At 39.0% G+C, this 16,020-nt stretch overlaps 2 pseudogenes across 1 annotated transcript; one reads left to right on the top strand and one right to left on the bottom strand.

Moving 5' to 3' along the window:
- Positions 1 to 8,892: 8,892 nt before the first annotated feature.
- Positions 8,893 to 16,020, bottom strand: LOC143846223 (benzyl alcohol O-benzoyltransferase-like; annotated as a pseudogene). Its single transcript, XR_013234703.1, has 2 exons — positions 15,539 to 16,020; positions 8,893 to 9,836 (listed from the first exon to the last, which is right to left on the bottom strand). The product of XR_013234703.1 is annotated as a benzyl alcohol O-benzoyltransferase-like (transcript).
- On the top strand, positions 12,006 to 13,335 carry LOC143846224 (cytosolic sulfotransferase 15 pseudogene; annotated as a pseudogene).

Raw genomic sequence — 16,020 nt, 5'->3', positions numbered from 1 at the left:
TTGAAACTATCATGTTTTGATAACTGCAATAATTAATCTTGTCTTTTTTATTTAAATAACTATCAAATGTTATTGCTTTTTAGAGCCAGTTGCAAAGGAAATACAAGCTAATTTTGTGTAATTATTAAAACACGGTAGTGCAAATATCACTACCCAAAGATTAGGGAAATGATAAATGCGCCCCTTTCCATTACTTGGGACACCCAGGTGCAGTGTACGGTGGCAATCAGGGCTCTTCAATCCTACCATGTGACGTACAACTGTCTCTTTGTAGTCATAAATAAAGTACACCAAGGTGTCCCAAGTGATGAAAACGGGCGCATTTATCATTTTCCAAAGATTATTGTTCCTTTATTCTATCAAAGGGATAAAATATTATTACAAAATTAGAATAATATATAAAATATTTTTATTTTATTTTATTTTATTATGTAATTAAGTACTTTAAAAGTAAAAAAAAATAAGTTGTTAATTGATCCCTTTTGACGCTTTTTTTTTGTCTTTTCTTCAAAGTAAATTATTCAGAAGAAAGACAAAAAAAAGGAGTTATAAACAAGGTTTTAAATTTCAGCTGCAATCCGAAATTTCCCAAGATCGAAATCGAAATGGGCGAAATCCAAAATTCCTGAAATGTAACTTATTTCGGTCGAAATTTCGAAAATTTCTGTAATTTTGCCGAAATTTGGGATAAAGTATTATTTTTTTAATCCTTTACCAAATTTTGACCGAAATTTCTACCCAAAATTTCAAAATTTCAACCCTGTTTACTTCAGTGGGGACCGAAATTAACCCCGAAACCAAAATTTAAAACCTTGGTTATAAATACTGCTCTTTCAATTCTAAGTAAATCACAGAGAAGTAAAAATGTAGGAAAAAAGGGATGTGAAAACATCATTTCCAATAGAGGCCTGTCAAATAAAAAAGGGGTCTATAAACAAAAAAAATGTTCATTTGGCCTAATAAAAAAAAACCCACACGGAGATGGATTGTATATTCGTGGGTTTTCCTTAAATCAAGCAGAGATAAAGCTCGAGCTTAGTTGAATGAAACTATAACAAGCAGAAATAGTTTTTTTTCCCGTCAGTCGTAGATAGGGTTTAATAGATTCTATTTAGGAGTGTGTGGCATTGCAGATTTTTCACTATGAATTAATTAATTAAATTAAATTTATTAAAGGGAAATAAATAATGAAAAATATGTGCTTGGCACTGTAGATATTTCAATATGAATTAATGACATAAATTAAAGTTTGCAAAATATCCCATTTCTAATATGGGAAATCTCTTTTAGATTCTTGATCTGATCATTATGCCCTTGATCCATCATGCCTGGACTGAAAGAATCTACTCTGTTGATTCATTTAGTCAGTTATCTTATGTAGAGGATCTGAGGATGTTCAATCGAATGGGACCGAGACCAATTGGGTCTATCATGATGTTCTACAAGATCAACAGCCTCGATCCCAAAAAAAAATTCCGCCATGTGCCCCTTAATATGGGATTTAAAAATTGCTTTTTAGGATTAAATGTAAAAGTGGCCAAATTTTGTGTAGGAGGCACGACCTGTGTGAAGTGCAATATTTTTCCAAAAGGTACAGTAGGACCCACTTCATAGATGATCCAAACCGTTTATTTGATGGTCCATAACGGTTAAGATTATCCCTATGGAGTTGAATCAGTTGATTTATGGGGTATAGCCTATTTAGTGGCCAAAAATGGACGCTAGCAAATCCCTATGCGATGGACGCTAGCAAATCCCTAAAATTTATTGGTTCTTATGATTTTCTTGTTCCTGAAAATATTCTATTTCCTAGATGTCGTAGAAAATTGAGAATTTTAATGTGTTTCAATTCCAGTAATGAGAATATTGTGGATATAAATCCAGCATATAAGGGTCACATATTCAATGCGAAAATCGTAGGCTATCAATGAGTACAAAATTCAATAGATTGTATTCAATAAAGGATAAGCATGTAAAGACCCAAATCAAAGACTAAAGTTATCAGAGATTTCATATTTTCAAATAGAATAGAGAGTTACAAATCAAAGGGGCATATCATTCAATGGAGAATTATATCACTAAAGTGGTACGAAATTACATACCTTGATATCGAACTACTTTCCTTTTCATAATCACCTACAATCAAGAGTATGAATATTCTCCATGAGTTTCATCATTAATTTCATTTCTATCAGGCATATATATACTCATACTGACACAAGACACCCTTTGGTGCCTCTTCGGAAAAGAATCGGCAAACCGTCCTAGTGTTCTTTTTAGTATTTTGAAATTATTATCATTATAGAGTCTCCAAAAAATTTTAAAACTATTTTTAACAGAAAATACTCATTTCTAACATGTCCGTAGAGTATAACAACGTCGAAAACGGACAAGAAACGAAGAAGTTATGAATTTTTGAAGTTTCATAATTTCTTTGCGATAATTTCAGATTCGTGCCCGATTTTGCCATAACTTCTACAGACCAAACTTTCTCGTTTTAGCTCCGATTCGTGCTTGTTCGGATCCGTTGGATTCGTATCGACGAGATGAATCCAACTAATCTAATTTCACGCTCGAATCAACGCATATAATTATTATAAAAATAATCTAAACTTTTTTGTTCGGCCCTTCAAGACAAACTTTTCTAAAAACCAAAACGATCCAATCTTTGGCTCGTTAGGGATTCCATAACAAAGCGAATCCTAAGGAAACCGAGATCAGTCCTAAGGCACATATTAAACGAAATAAAACCTTCGCTTTCATCTTTTCAAGATCACATAATTCTTGTTTTAGGGTTTCTAATAACATAAATCAATAAAGAACATAGTTCTTACTTTGATCTTCACTTTCTTTTTTCAAAACTCGATGATCTCCTCTTTCTTTCTCACGAGAATCCTCTCAGGGCTGTAGAAAACGTTTTAGGGTTTCTTAATGGTTGTAAAATTCTCCTAAGATGTGTATTTATAGGCTTTCTTAAAGAAGTCCTAATTTTAATATAATTCTCATGGACAAAAACGTCCTTCATTTTTAGAGAGGAACAAATTTTTGAAATGGGATAATTCAGGTATTTGCAGGGAGGGAGCCCGAATCCTTATAAGCCCATCCACATTGTTCCACTCATCCGATGTGGGTAACCCCAGCATGGATATCAGCCACGGGGACAAGAGGACTATATAACATGACTTTAACATTGAAAGCAACTGTATATGACTCTCTCTCTCTCTCTCTCTCTCTCTCTCTCTCTCTTCCTTCTCAGTGGTCCTCCAAGGCACATTGAAATGATTGAACATATGTGATCCACTTCTTTTTGAGGTCATTTTCCGCCCGACATGGCAAAAGTGACATGTTTCCATACTACTCTTATTCCAATGATACAAACGACAGTATTATGGGAGAAAGGACGGTGACAATCCCACGTTTTAGTAATGGCAGTCCTCTCTATCAATAATCTCATACGAATTCAGAACCACTTATTTTATTTTTTTGAGATCTTTTCCTTTTGCTTGAATAGAAATTTTAATCAATCCATTTGAGGTTGAATAGAAATTACTTTACCATGCAATGAAAAGATCCCAAAATTGCTTAAAAATTCTAAAATTGTAATGAATGGCACCGACAATCAAGGTGATTAGATTGTGTCGACATACAATCCAAAAGACAATTTTGCCCTCAAGTGCGAATAAAGTATAGAAAAAACGTCAACTATTCCATCTTATTTTTTCTACTTTTTTCATCTTTACAACTCCAAAGAAGAGGAAGAAGAGGAAAATGGGGAAGAATAAGAAGAAAAAAAAGAGGAAGAAGAAGAAGAAAAGTAAAAGAAGAGGAGGAAGATGAACAATCGACGCTGGAAAAATAGAAGGCACCAAAAAAATAGAAAAGAAGAGAAAAAAGAAGAAGAATTGACGCCAGAAAAATGGAAGGCATCATGAAAATGGAAAAGAAGAGGAAGGATGAAAAAATAGAAGACGCCGAAAAAAATGGAACACTCTTAGATTGACCAAACTCAGGGTCATCTCAGTCTGTTCAGGGTCATCTTGGTCTGACAGGGATCGAACGCCCCCGAGTTCTACTAGAACGACATTGAATTCTATCAAGATGAGTGATGACCCCAAGTCTGACTGAGATGACCCCGGAGACAAACCACAATTATCCTGAGTTTGACCGATATGACCCCGATTCAAACCGAGATAACCCAAAGTCCGATCGAGATGATCCCGAGTCAGACCGAGATGAGCGATGACCCCGAGTCAGACCGAGTGACCCAAGTTGATTCTTATTTTTCCCTTCCTCTACTCTTCTTTTCCATTTTTTCCTACATTGATTCTTATGTTTTTTGTTCTTTTTTTCGGCACCTTCCATTTTTCTGGCACCAATTCCTCCTTTTTCTTCTTATTCATCTTCTTTACTTCTTCTTTCTTTGCTTCCTCTTTTTTTTCCCATTCTTCCTCTTGTTTTTCTTCCTCTTCTTTGGAAGTACAGAGATGGAAAAACTAGAAAAATGAGAGGAGGGGAAGAAGAGGATATTTTTCTGTGCTTTATTTGCACTTGAAAAAAATGTGGGTGTTCACCATTGCTTACCCCCCGACTTGATGTCGCAATGCTGCTCTGATACCGGTTGATCTTAAATTCGGGTTTAGATGTTGTATAATCTAGTGGATCAGATACCACTTGATCCAAGATTTAACAGACCGGATCTCTTCTGTATGGTTGCTATTGGTAGGAGAAAATGATAACACACGTTCTTAAGTGGAAATAAGCAAATCATGAACTGCAATGGACAGTCAATAGTTGTAGAACAATAGCAGACAAAAGATCGTACTCTGTAACCCATGTAGTTGTAGACAATAGCAAACAAAAGATTGTAATATGTAACCCATGATTTTCTTTTGGCCACAGAAGAACGTTTGTTATTAGTTTCCCCTACCAATTGCAGCCATAGAAAGAGATATGGTCCGTTAAATCTTGGATCAAGTGGTATCGGTTCGACTAGATTATACAACATCCAAACCCAAATTTTTCATCGCTTGTAACTTATTTTGCGTAGAAATAATTAATCCGACATCATCAAGGGCGGAGCCAGGAATTTGCTTGAAGAGGGGCAGAACATGGGTGATGCCCATTACTCTTTTACACTAGAGGGTTTCTCCCAAGTAAAAAAGGGGCTAGTATAACTTTTCCCTTACATTTCATGTAGTGGGGCCAAATTATATTACACATGTTTTGATGGGTTGGGCCCACTATTTAACACTCCTAGCATGGCATGGGTAATTTGTTTTGGGATGGTGAAAGTTTGTGTAGTATGGTATCATTCAAAAAGTATTGTAAAACTTACCATATGATGATCCAAGCCGTTCATTTGATAGGCCACAATGTAAGGCTATGCCAGAAAACTCATTTCAATAGAATGATCCTAGCTCTATGAAAGGTCTCCATAATATGCAATTCCAATTCAGATCGTAGAGCTAGGATCATCCTATTGAAATGTGTTTTTGGGCTATGACCCTAACATCGGAAATACATTGCACCCCAAAAACCATTTTCATTGGGGTGCAATGTATTTACGATGTGGCCTAGAATCATCCTATCAAAATGAGTTTTTGGGCTATGACCCTAACATCGTAAATACATTGCACCCCAAAAACCATTTTCATTGGGGTGCAATGTATTTACAATGTGGCCCATCAAATGGACAGCTTGGATCATCCTATGGTAAGTTATACAATACTTTTTAAAAAATAATTTGAACTATACGAGCTTACACCATATTATAACTGATATAATTTGAGCGAATCAGTGGAGATTTTATATGGTGTGTGTATGCGTGAATTCCAGTTTTCTTCTGGGTCCCACTTCAGAGGATGATCGAACCGTTCATTTGTGGGCCACAAATCCACAATATCATAGGAGATTTTTAGTTCGCTGGAGAGAGAGAGAGAGAGAGGGGTATTACTTGCAAGAGTCATTTTCTGACAATTATAATTTTGGACAATTTTGTACACAGATTATTTGAAGTTGAAAAAAACGCTATGTTCTCATCCTAGAGAGAGAGAGAGAGAGAGAGGATGGAATCGACGATGAAAGAGAAAAGAGTGAAGAACAGAATTTTATATTCTATTTTTCTGGGATCTCTTACTTGCATTGGTGAACCAAAAGCTCTGACAAGCCAATTAAAAAAGAGAAGAGAGGAGAAGCTGCATTTATGCAATTATTAAAACACAGTTGGGGTGCCCTAAAATAAAAAAGACAAATTTCTTATTGGGGACTGATATCTGATATCACGACCAATCTTGAAATGGGTGTCATTACCAAAAATCAAGCTCAGGATTAATTGCTTAGAAATGAGTGTTGTTACCAAAATGAAGCTTGTGAATTTTCTTTGAAATGGGAGTTAATACCAAATGAACTTAAGATTAATTTTATTGAAAATGGTAAAGGGTGCTATTATCATCAATGGAGTAAAGTCCATTTAAACACCTTTTAAAAGGCTGCTCATTTTGGAAAGCACAATAAGGTTGACCGTATATAACACCTTCACTAAAGTTACATTTGGCTTTGAATAGAATCTTCCACTAGTAGGTAGGATTTTTTAGGAATCTTTCAAGATTCAATCTTGGTAGGTTTCCTCCTATGGATTTTCAGCTAACAGAAAATAAGGTAGCAAACATTTCAAAAAGGAAAAAGGGAAGGTCAATAATTCCTTGTTTCAAAATATTGCTTGCAACGAAAAGGGCATGTGAGCCACATCGTTTTGGACAGTTCCTATGGGGGGAAATATTGGGTTATCATATCTTTAGAAAGGAGCTGCTTCATAGGATAATTGAAGGTCTTTAATTCTCTATTTAATTAGGATTCTATTCTTAATAAAGTAAGACACTAAATGTAAGGTAACTGCCTAATTGATTTGAATTACTTTCTAGGAAAGAGGGTGCCTCTATACATGAACGAAAATCACTAAAATCTTGAGGGAAATCATATAGAAGGTGAGAAGGGTCGTGAGTTTCAAAATGCACAGAAGCCTTATGATATCTACTTCTACCCCAGACTTGCAATGGATTTCTTTTGCCACTTGAAGCTTGCTTCCAAGGTTTAGAATCTGATGAGCCTTACCTTGCAACTCTTGTCTCAAGTAGATTTTTATATTTTTAGCCATTGGAAGCCTCTGCTGCCCTCATCGTGTGGATTCAAGAAATCTGCAAACAACTTATAAAAGTTGCATTTCTTGATAGTTTTATAATAGCATTGGATCTCGCCCATAAACTCCATCCGTTGGTGAATCTCTGCTAATTTAGCAGCCGCAAGTTTCAAACTGGGTACTTCGCTAAAGGAAATTCTTGGAGTAGCGCTTAAGGTAGGTGATCCTACCCTATGTCAGTGTATTATCAAATATTTACATTTAGCTAAGTTGAAAGCTTTCTATTACAATTTTTGCATATCTACTCTCACTTGGAACTTGTTTTGGAGAAGATTCTCACTGACCGTTTTTTAGTATGTCATTCTAAATAGTTGAATGTCATTATGCATGGTATCCTTTAGTCTTGAAATGTTTTCATTCCTATACATAAAAAGCTTTATGAAGAACATGATTTTGAAAATTAGAATTCATGAAGCAACAATTTGAAAAGCACTTTGTTTACGATATGGTTTTCATAGATTGGAATGGGGGGAGTCCCCTATGGCTTGAAGCGTTTACAAAATTTATGGCACGGTATTGCAAACATTAAATTGCTTCTATCTATAATTGTATACAGTCTTGGTATGGAATGGATTCCGCCAGTAAGGTTGATCTCTGGTGGGGATCTAGTGCCCAACCTACCAGTGGGTGAGTACACTGGACGTGATCACGTTGACCGGTCAAATTTTATCTGCCCGTAAGGTTGATCTCGGGCGGCCAGTAGGGAGTCCTCTGGCTATTGATAATATTACATTGCGCGCTTTAGGACCTGTGAGTCCCCGCGAACGAGTGTTCGCCGCGAACGAGTGTTCGCCTTGGGTATGCTACTTGCCAATAAGGTTAGAAATTGGCCACAGAGAAGACTGTTAAGTATTTGATTTCTAAGTGGAAAAACTGCAAAACCAAGTGTTTGGAAATATATATTCATTGTCATTGATTTCAAAGCGGAAAACTGCATAACCGAGTGGTTGGAACCGTTTTTGTAAAAACATGTATTTTTCTTATGTAGCTAATGTAGAAATGATTTTCCCGCTTCTTATCAATTTCTGCATAGACTAAAGTTTTATGGCATGTTACTTCTTTTCCGCACCATCATGTTTTCATTTTTCCTATTAGCTGGCTTGGATTTGGAAAACCGGCTGGGCTGTTAGCTCGTTATGTGGTTTAACAATTTTCAGATACCGAGGAGCGACAATAGACTTGCTGAGTTCAGGCACTTGGATTGGAACCTAAGACATTTCTTGCTTTCTTTCATTATTTCCAGTTTAGAAGCATTTGTTATTTTATTGTGGATTTAGACTTTTTGACCTATATATGTATTTCGTTTGAGCTTTAATTGAGACTAAAATTTCCGCTTTTATTAGTCGCTCTAAATATTGAGAATAGTTGGTTGTGAAGAAGCCTTGCATGCTTGTGGGGGTGACCCTATGGGCATGTGGCGGCTATCACGTGCGCCTTACCTCGAATTCTGGGTTCGGGGCGTGACAATTACCATTACCAAAAGCTCTGACAAGCCAATTAAAAAAGAGAAGAGAAGAGAAGCTGCATTTATGCAATTATTAAAACACAGTTGGGGTGCCCTAAAATAAAAAAGACAAATTTCTTATTGGGGACTGATATCTGATATCCCGACCAAATTTTGATAATGAGGCGAACTCACGTTGTTTTAGCATATTTAGCCAGCTGTTAAAGGCCAGCAATCTAATTACATACTATCTTTTGTTGTTGCGTTAAATGCGAGAAATAGTGAATTTGGAGGTGGCATCATAGAGCTCCTCCTTGGCCTTGGTTTGGGTAGCCATGGCGTGAAGCTCCACCCTCAACTTTTCCATCGCGCTACTCGGCAAGTAAAAGGGCACAACAATCCCATCCCCAAACGGGATATAAAAGCTTGTCAACTCTTGAATGCCCCTCACCACACCCTCGGCGACCCCACCATAAACTGGCCTACCCCAACCGAAATCTATGTCCCCGAACCCAGAATGTCTCACGTCCGAAACTAGGTACGTGCCCACCACCTCAAGGGGAGGCCACCCTTTGACCACCATGAAGTCCGCCAACGATTGCATGTACGCCTCGTTCATTTCCGTCTTGGCCTTCCTCACCAACTCCAAAGCGTACCCCAACGGATTCTCACACAGCTTCCCGGCCCTCGATATGGCCGCCGGGAATGAGAAAGCGTTCCCGTAATAGCCGTCCGGCAGTGGGGGGTTGAACTTCCCACGTGCATTCACATTGCACAGCATTCGGACCTCTTCCTCCGCTTTGAAGCCCAGAGCGATGGTCCGACATCGCCAGAGGCATGCGATCAGCAGATCGAATGTGGAGCAGGTGCGAAGGTGGGGTGGCACCTGCTTCCTCAAAGCTGACACCTGTTGTGGCCCGAAGAAGAAAGAGCGGTGGACCATGTTGTCGAATGGAATATTGATGGTCCCATTTTTGTGGACTACCTTGTCGTACTCGCTGAGGGCGTGTGCGTCACGTGTGGTGGGTTTCGCGCACTGAGCAACTCTCTATGCCACACGGGCAGCACGGACGGAGTAGATGCGCCTCGGGCTATCTCGCCCACGGCCCGCATGAATTGGACGAGCCCGAACGCGTCGCTCATGGTGTGGTTCAGCCGAAGGACGAAGATGAAACCTCCACAACTCAGCCGGGTCACCTGCACTCACCACAAATCATAACTCAGAAACTACCTCTACCTGCGATGAATGATCCATGTAAGGGTGGGCCCTTGCATAAAGAGCTCAAAGAAATTAAAGGGCCGTCCATTGGATCAAGTGCGTGTTTGGCGTACCGTTTAAAACACCGTTTGGCGTTTGAAACACCGTTTTGGGGCCAAACGGCCGTTTGGGAGTGTTTGGGTGCGCAGCCACCGTTTGAAACGCCGTTTGAAACACCGTTTTGAGCCCTCAAAACGGTATTTTGCAAACAGAGGGGGGGAGGTTTGTTTCCAAAACGTTGTTTTCAACGGAGTTTTTGGGCTGTAGGTTTTTACATGTTTGCCCTCACCAAAACCCATTTTTACGTATATGCGCGCGATTTTATGCGTTACGTCAAATACCAAAAAAGTGAGGGTGTTAATATCATTCTTGAGGACACAAATTTGTTAAATTGTTAATATTTAATTCAAAATAAAGGGCTACTGATATCATTATATGATCTCTTAATTTTGATTTTCTAAAGACAAAAGAATTAAAAGAAACCCTAGTTTCTTACTTTCTTTATCTACTTTGCAAAATTGCAAACCCTCTCACGCCTCAGTGCCTCAGCGCCTCCACTCGTCCGTCAAATCCGGCAAATCCGGCCGTTGAGAAGAAGAAGGAGAAGAACCCCAAAGGTATAGCCATTTATTTTTTTAGCAATGATGTTTAATTTTAATAGTGTTTGAATGAGATCCTAATGACCTTTTAATATTGGGCCTAATGAGAGAGTAGTTGAGTTACATTGAGGCCAACCAAACAATGCCCTTTTTGGTCATTTTACCACTAAAATTCCGTTTTGGGGCATTTGCAACCAAACACACAATACCTCCGTTTGCCGTTTAAAACACTGTTTTGATCTGGCCAACCAAACATGAAAACGCTATTTGGCAAAACACCGTTTTGAACCAAAACGCCGTTTTGCAGAACGGCGTTTTAAACGCTATTTCAAACGGTACGCCAAACACACCCATAATCCATTATTTTTCAAAAAGTATTGTGCCGTCCACACCATAGGTTGAAAACATCCATTTGATGGTACAAAGCGTAAATCAGTTGTGCCCAAAAAATCATTTCCGTGCCCAAAAAATCATTTCCGTGCCCAAAAAATCATTTCCATAGGATGATCCTAGCCCTCCAATCTACAGAGGAACTGTATATTATGGAAACCTCCTTAGATTCGAGAGTTTGGATCATCCTAGGGAAATCATTTTTGAGGCACAACCTATATGCATTGTGGCCCATCAAATGGACGGTTTGATCTATAAGCTTAAACCTAAGGGTGTCAATTTTGGCTCGGGCTCGGAAGCTCGTTCGAGCTCGGCTCGAATCCTTAACGAGCCGAGCCGAGCCGAGCCGAGCCCGAGTTAGGCCAGGCTCGTTAAGGCTCGGTCAGGTAAACATCATATTCAAAAACGTACTGACGATGCGTATGTCATGTAAACATCGTATATATCAAACGGCTGAGAAAAATCCGAAATTAATTTTTTCCCGTAATTGTCATAACTTTGAGCATTTTTGGTATTTTTTTTCTTAATTGTCATAACTTATCACCTTTTCTTGGTAATTTCTCATTTCAAACTTTATAAATTCGCTATTTTACCTTTTTGTTTCTAATCATTACTTTTTTTTTCATTTGCTTTTGCTAAGGACTTTGCGCTGTTTGTAATCATTACTTGTTTTTTCATTTGCTTTTGCTACCGAACTTTGCAACGAACTTTGCGACATGGGCGAAACTTTATAACCAAGCTCGATAAAGCTCGCGAGCGGCTCGCGAGCCTAGCCGAGCCCGAGCCGAGCCGAGTCTTTGAGCTTAACGAGCCGAGCCGAGCCTGGTCAAGCTCGGCTCGGCTCGGCTCGTTTACACCCCTACTTAAACCATATAAATTCTCCATATTTGATGTAGTGGGGTGGTTAACTAGGTAATTTTGGAATCTTTTCAAATTTAAGTAGTCAATTTTTCCATTAAATAAAGAGAACTTCACAACAACAACAAAAAAATGAAGAATAAAAAATACAAATTTAATTGAAAAAGTCAAACAGAGGACAAAGCATGAAATGCTTATAAATTCCAGCAAGGTTTGCCCCTTACAGGATGAATGGTCTAGATCGCCTCGCCTGCATTCTTGACATCCTTGTATCCTGTATGAGCAGTGATGAGGAGGAACGAGTTGAACGTTTGCTGATTTTACTGCCAATTAAAATGGGTCAGACTGGTAGTTGAACCTTTAGATATCTAGAACTGGAGTATAATAAGTATGGCTATGCCTCCAAGGTCTGCGAATTTCATTGGGAACATTATTGATAGCTTAAAATCATCACACTCCCATCTTCTCCATGGCCGCATACCAAATGCTTAAAAAGCATGAAATATTGAGGAATGAATGCAAGGAACTAATCTCCTCCCTTCCAAGACGGAATGGGTGGTACATTCCTTATTGCTACCAATATCAAGGCTTTTGGTATCCTCTAGACTACTTGAAAGGAGCAGTAGCATTCCATCAACAGTTTAAACCCCGCGAAGGGGATGCATTTCTAGTCACCACGCCCAAAGCCGGCACCACTTGGCTCAAGGCACTTGCTTTCGCGGTTGTGAACCGGACTCGTTACCTTGTCACTGACCACCCTCTGCTAAACACTGGCCCCCATGACCTCGTCCCTTTTGTCATCTTGAAGTTCTTTGTACATGACCAACTTTCTGAATTTGAGAGCATTCCCTCCCCTAGGCTCTTGGCTACCCACATCCCTTACACGTTGTTACCGGAATCGGCAATACAGTCGAATTGTCGGGTAGTTTACTTGTGCCGGAATCCTAGAGATACTTTTACTTCCATGTGGGTTTTCTTCAGCAAGATGAGACATGAGAGTCTAGGACCACTTTCTCTAGAAGAGGCCTTTGAGTTGTTTTGCACTGGAGTTTCTATATTAGGTCCTTATTGGGATCATGTGTTGGGGTACTGGAAGGCAAGCCTGGAAAGGCCTGAAAGGGTCTTATTTTTGAAGTATGAGGAAATGAAACAAGAACCCATACTTCATTTGAAGAGGTTGGCTGAGTTCTTGGGGTATCCTTTCTCTCCAGAGGAAGAGAAAGAAGGGGTGGTGGAGGAAATATCACAACTATGTAGTTTTAAGAATTTGAGCAATTTGGAAGTGAACAAGAGTGGAACAATGGAGCAAATTGGTTATGACAATAAGTTGTTTTTTAGGAAAGGGGAGGTGGGTGATTGGGCAAATCATCTGACCCCTTCAATGGTAGAGCGTTTGGATCATCTCATGCAACAAAAGTTCCACAGTTATGGTCTCACCTTCCCCTCTTAGTTATTTGGTCATTATCATATATATCCTTTTCTTATCTTCTTGTTGTTTGGTTTCCAATGAAGCTCTTTCCGAGCAACAAATCATAAATAAACTGCTATTTATGTATTGGATCATCTTCTTAAGTAATCTCTTCTTTTCTTACTTTTGTTTTGTTTCCGATAATTCCCTGTTTGGATTTTGCCTAGAAACATTTGCAACAATTTTTTTTCCTAGAAAAATAATTATTTTTCACTATTTTGAAAGAAAATAAAATGGGTATCGCTTAATTGAAGGTCCCTTTAAAGAAGACTTGAACCGCAACGGTTCAACATACTTTTGTGATGTGGGATCAAACAACCTAGAAGCCCAAAATTAAGAAAAATTTTCGTTCCAAACTTTTCTAATCAGTGCCTAAAGCTCTTACTGAGCAAAAACACAGATAGTGCTTTTTATGTAGCCTATCAAATAGTTGTCATTAATTCGCATCCATTTTTAGGATTAGTATAAATGGGGGGTGGAAAACATGAAAATTTTCCTTTTATTTCTTCTTTGAGTATTGAGAGAGCATGATAAAATGAATGATACGCCTTGATCGATGACCCGAAATACCCCGATACGCCTTGACCGATGACCCGAAATACCAGGTTGGGTTCAAAACTCATTGGTCTTGGTTTGACTTGGTTTTTAGGATGCAAAACCCCAACTTAATCTGAGGTCAGGCAGGGGTAATCTAACTTAATTGAGGTCAGGCAGGGGTAATCTTTAAAACTCATATTTTGGGGTTTTTTTTATACAGTGTAAGTGCTTATAGTGCGTGTTTGGCGTACCGTTTAAAACACCGTTTTGGGGCCAAACGGCCGTTTGGGAGTATTTGGATGCGCAGCCACCGTTTGAAACGCCGTTTGAAACACCGTTTTGAACCCTCAAAACGGCGTTTTGCAAACGGAGGGGGCGAGGTCCGTTTGCAAAACGCTGTTTTGAACGGAGTTTTTGGGCTGTAGGTTTTTACATGTTTGCCCTCACCAAAACCCATTTTTACGTATATGCGCGCGATTTTATGCGTTACGTCAAATACCAAAAAAGTGGGGGTGTTAATATCATTCTTGAGGACACAAATTTGTTAAATTGTTAATATTTAATTCAAAATATAGGGCTACTAATATCATTATATGATCTCTTAATTTTGATTTTCTAAAGACAAAAGAATTAAAAGAAACCCTAGTTTCTTACTTTCTTTATCTACTTTGCAAAATTGCAAACCCTCTCACGCCTCACTGCCTCAGCGCCTCCACTCGTCCGTCAAATCCGGCAAATCCGGCCGTTGAGAAGAAGAAGGAGAAGAACCCCAAAGGTATAGCCATTTATTTTTTTAGCAATGATGTTTAATTTTAATAGTGTTTGAATGAGATCCTAATGACCTTTTAATATTGGGCCTAATGAGAGAGTAGTTGAGTTACATTGAGGCCAACCAAACAATGCCCTTTTTGGTCATTTTACCACTAAAACTCCGTTTTGGGGCATTTGCAACCAAACACACAATACCTCCGTTTGCCGTTTAAAACGCTGTTTTGATCTGGCCAACCAAACATGAAAACGCTATTTGGCAAAACACCGTTTTGAACCAAAACGCCGTTTTGCAGAACGGCGTTTTAAACGCTATTTCAAACGGTACGCCAAACTCACCTCAAGTCATTAATGATGTGCAACAAGGGACGCAAGGTCGGGTTCAACCCAAAAAAGTCACGGTTCCGGTTGTGTTTGAGTCCGGTCGGGTTCGGATTTAAGTATCAGTTTCTCCCGACCTGCATCAAAACCTGACATATTTATTTATTTTATTTATTTTTATAATTTTTTAGTTTTGTATTTTTAGAACATAAAAACCTTAAAGGAAAAATATCACAATAACTGGGTCAACCCGACCCAAATTGGGAAATCGAGTCTGGCTCGGGTTGAGACATTAATTTTTCGGGTTGGATCGGGTTAGCCTTCATCGGGTTGAGAGTGTTGAGAGTCGGATTGGGCCGGATTTGGGTTGACAGTTTAGAGATTTGGGTTGGCTTCAACCCGACCTGAGTTGCACCCCACATGCAACCGAATTTACTTTTCAACCAATTTTAAAAGGTCATAAAAAATGACATGAATCCAATCACGGTCCCATCTCTTTATGCAAGGGTACCCTTGTATTTATCATTCCTCCGATTATACATACCAAAGTCAGTCGTCTTTTGTTGTTTTTTTACACAAATTTTTTTAAAAGAATATCCTAGTCACGGGAAATCATTGTTTAAGGGAAAAATCTTAAGTTCTAGTGTTTAGGCTTTTTTAGAAAGTTAAAAATCATGGGTTAATGAATAAATGACTGCACCTGAATCAATAGCAAGGGGCAGTTGAGTATCGCTCCCGTGCCAGGAACTTCATAGAGAAACTTGTCTAGCCAGGGGAAGGTTGGATGCAAGGCCTCACCCAATTGCTCCAGTCTCACATCCGCATCTGCCTCTACGAACAACACGCCCTCGCCGGTGCATTCCACTATTAGCTTCCTACCGGACCCTTCCCTAAGCCTACCCGCGAATGGGTAGTAGAAAATGAGCACCTTAGCGAGCGCGTCTCTCACAACTCCAGCTGGGTCTCGCCCTCCCATCCTTGTGTCATTATGGTAGAATTGTATGACAGGAATTTGGAACCGAAAACTCTCCTGGTCATCGATGTCTGAAAGGGGCTTGAATTCATGTGGTGTGGGCTTGGCAGGGGTGACCAATACTGGTTCACGCCTTGTCACAGAGAATACTAGAGGGGATGCCATCAAAGAGATGTCTCGACAAAAAGAAGTGGGTGATTTTAGTTAGC

The sequence above is a fragment of the Tasmannia lanceolata genome, unplaced genomic scaffold, assembly GCF_043159265.1.
Source record: "Tasmannia lanceolata isolate RefF3 unplaced genomic scaffold, GAP_Taslan_0.1 ptg000015l, whole genome shotgun sequence".
NCBI lineage: Eukaryota > Viridiplantae > Streptophyta > Magnoliopsida > Canellales > Winteraceae > Tasmannia > Tasmannia lanceolata.
Note: the sequence above shows the minus strand (reverse complement) of the source record. Positions and strands in the feature narration are given on the sequence as shown.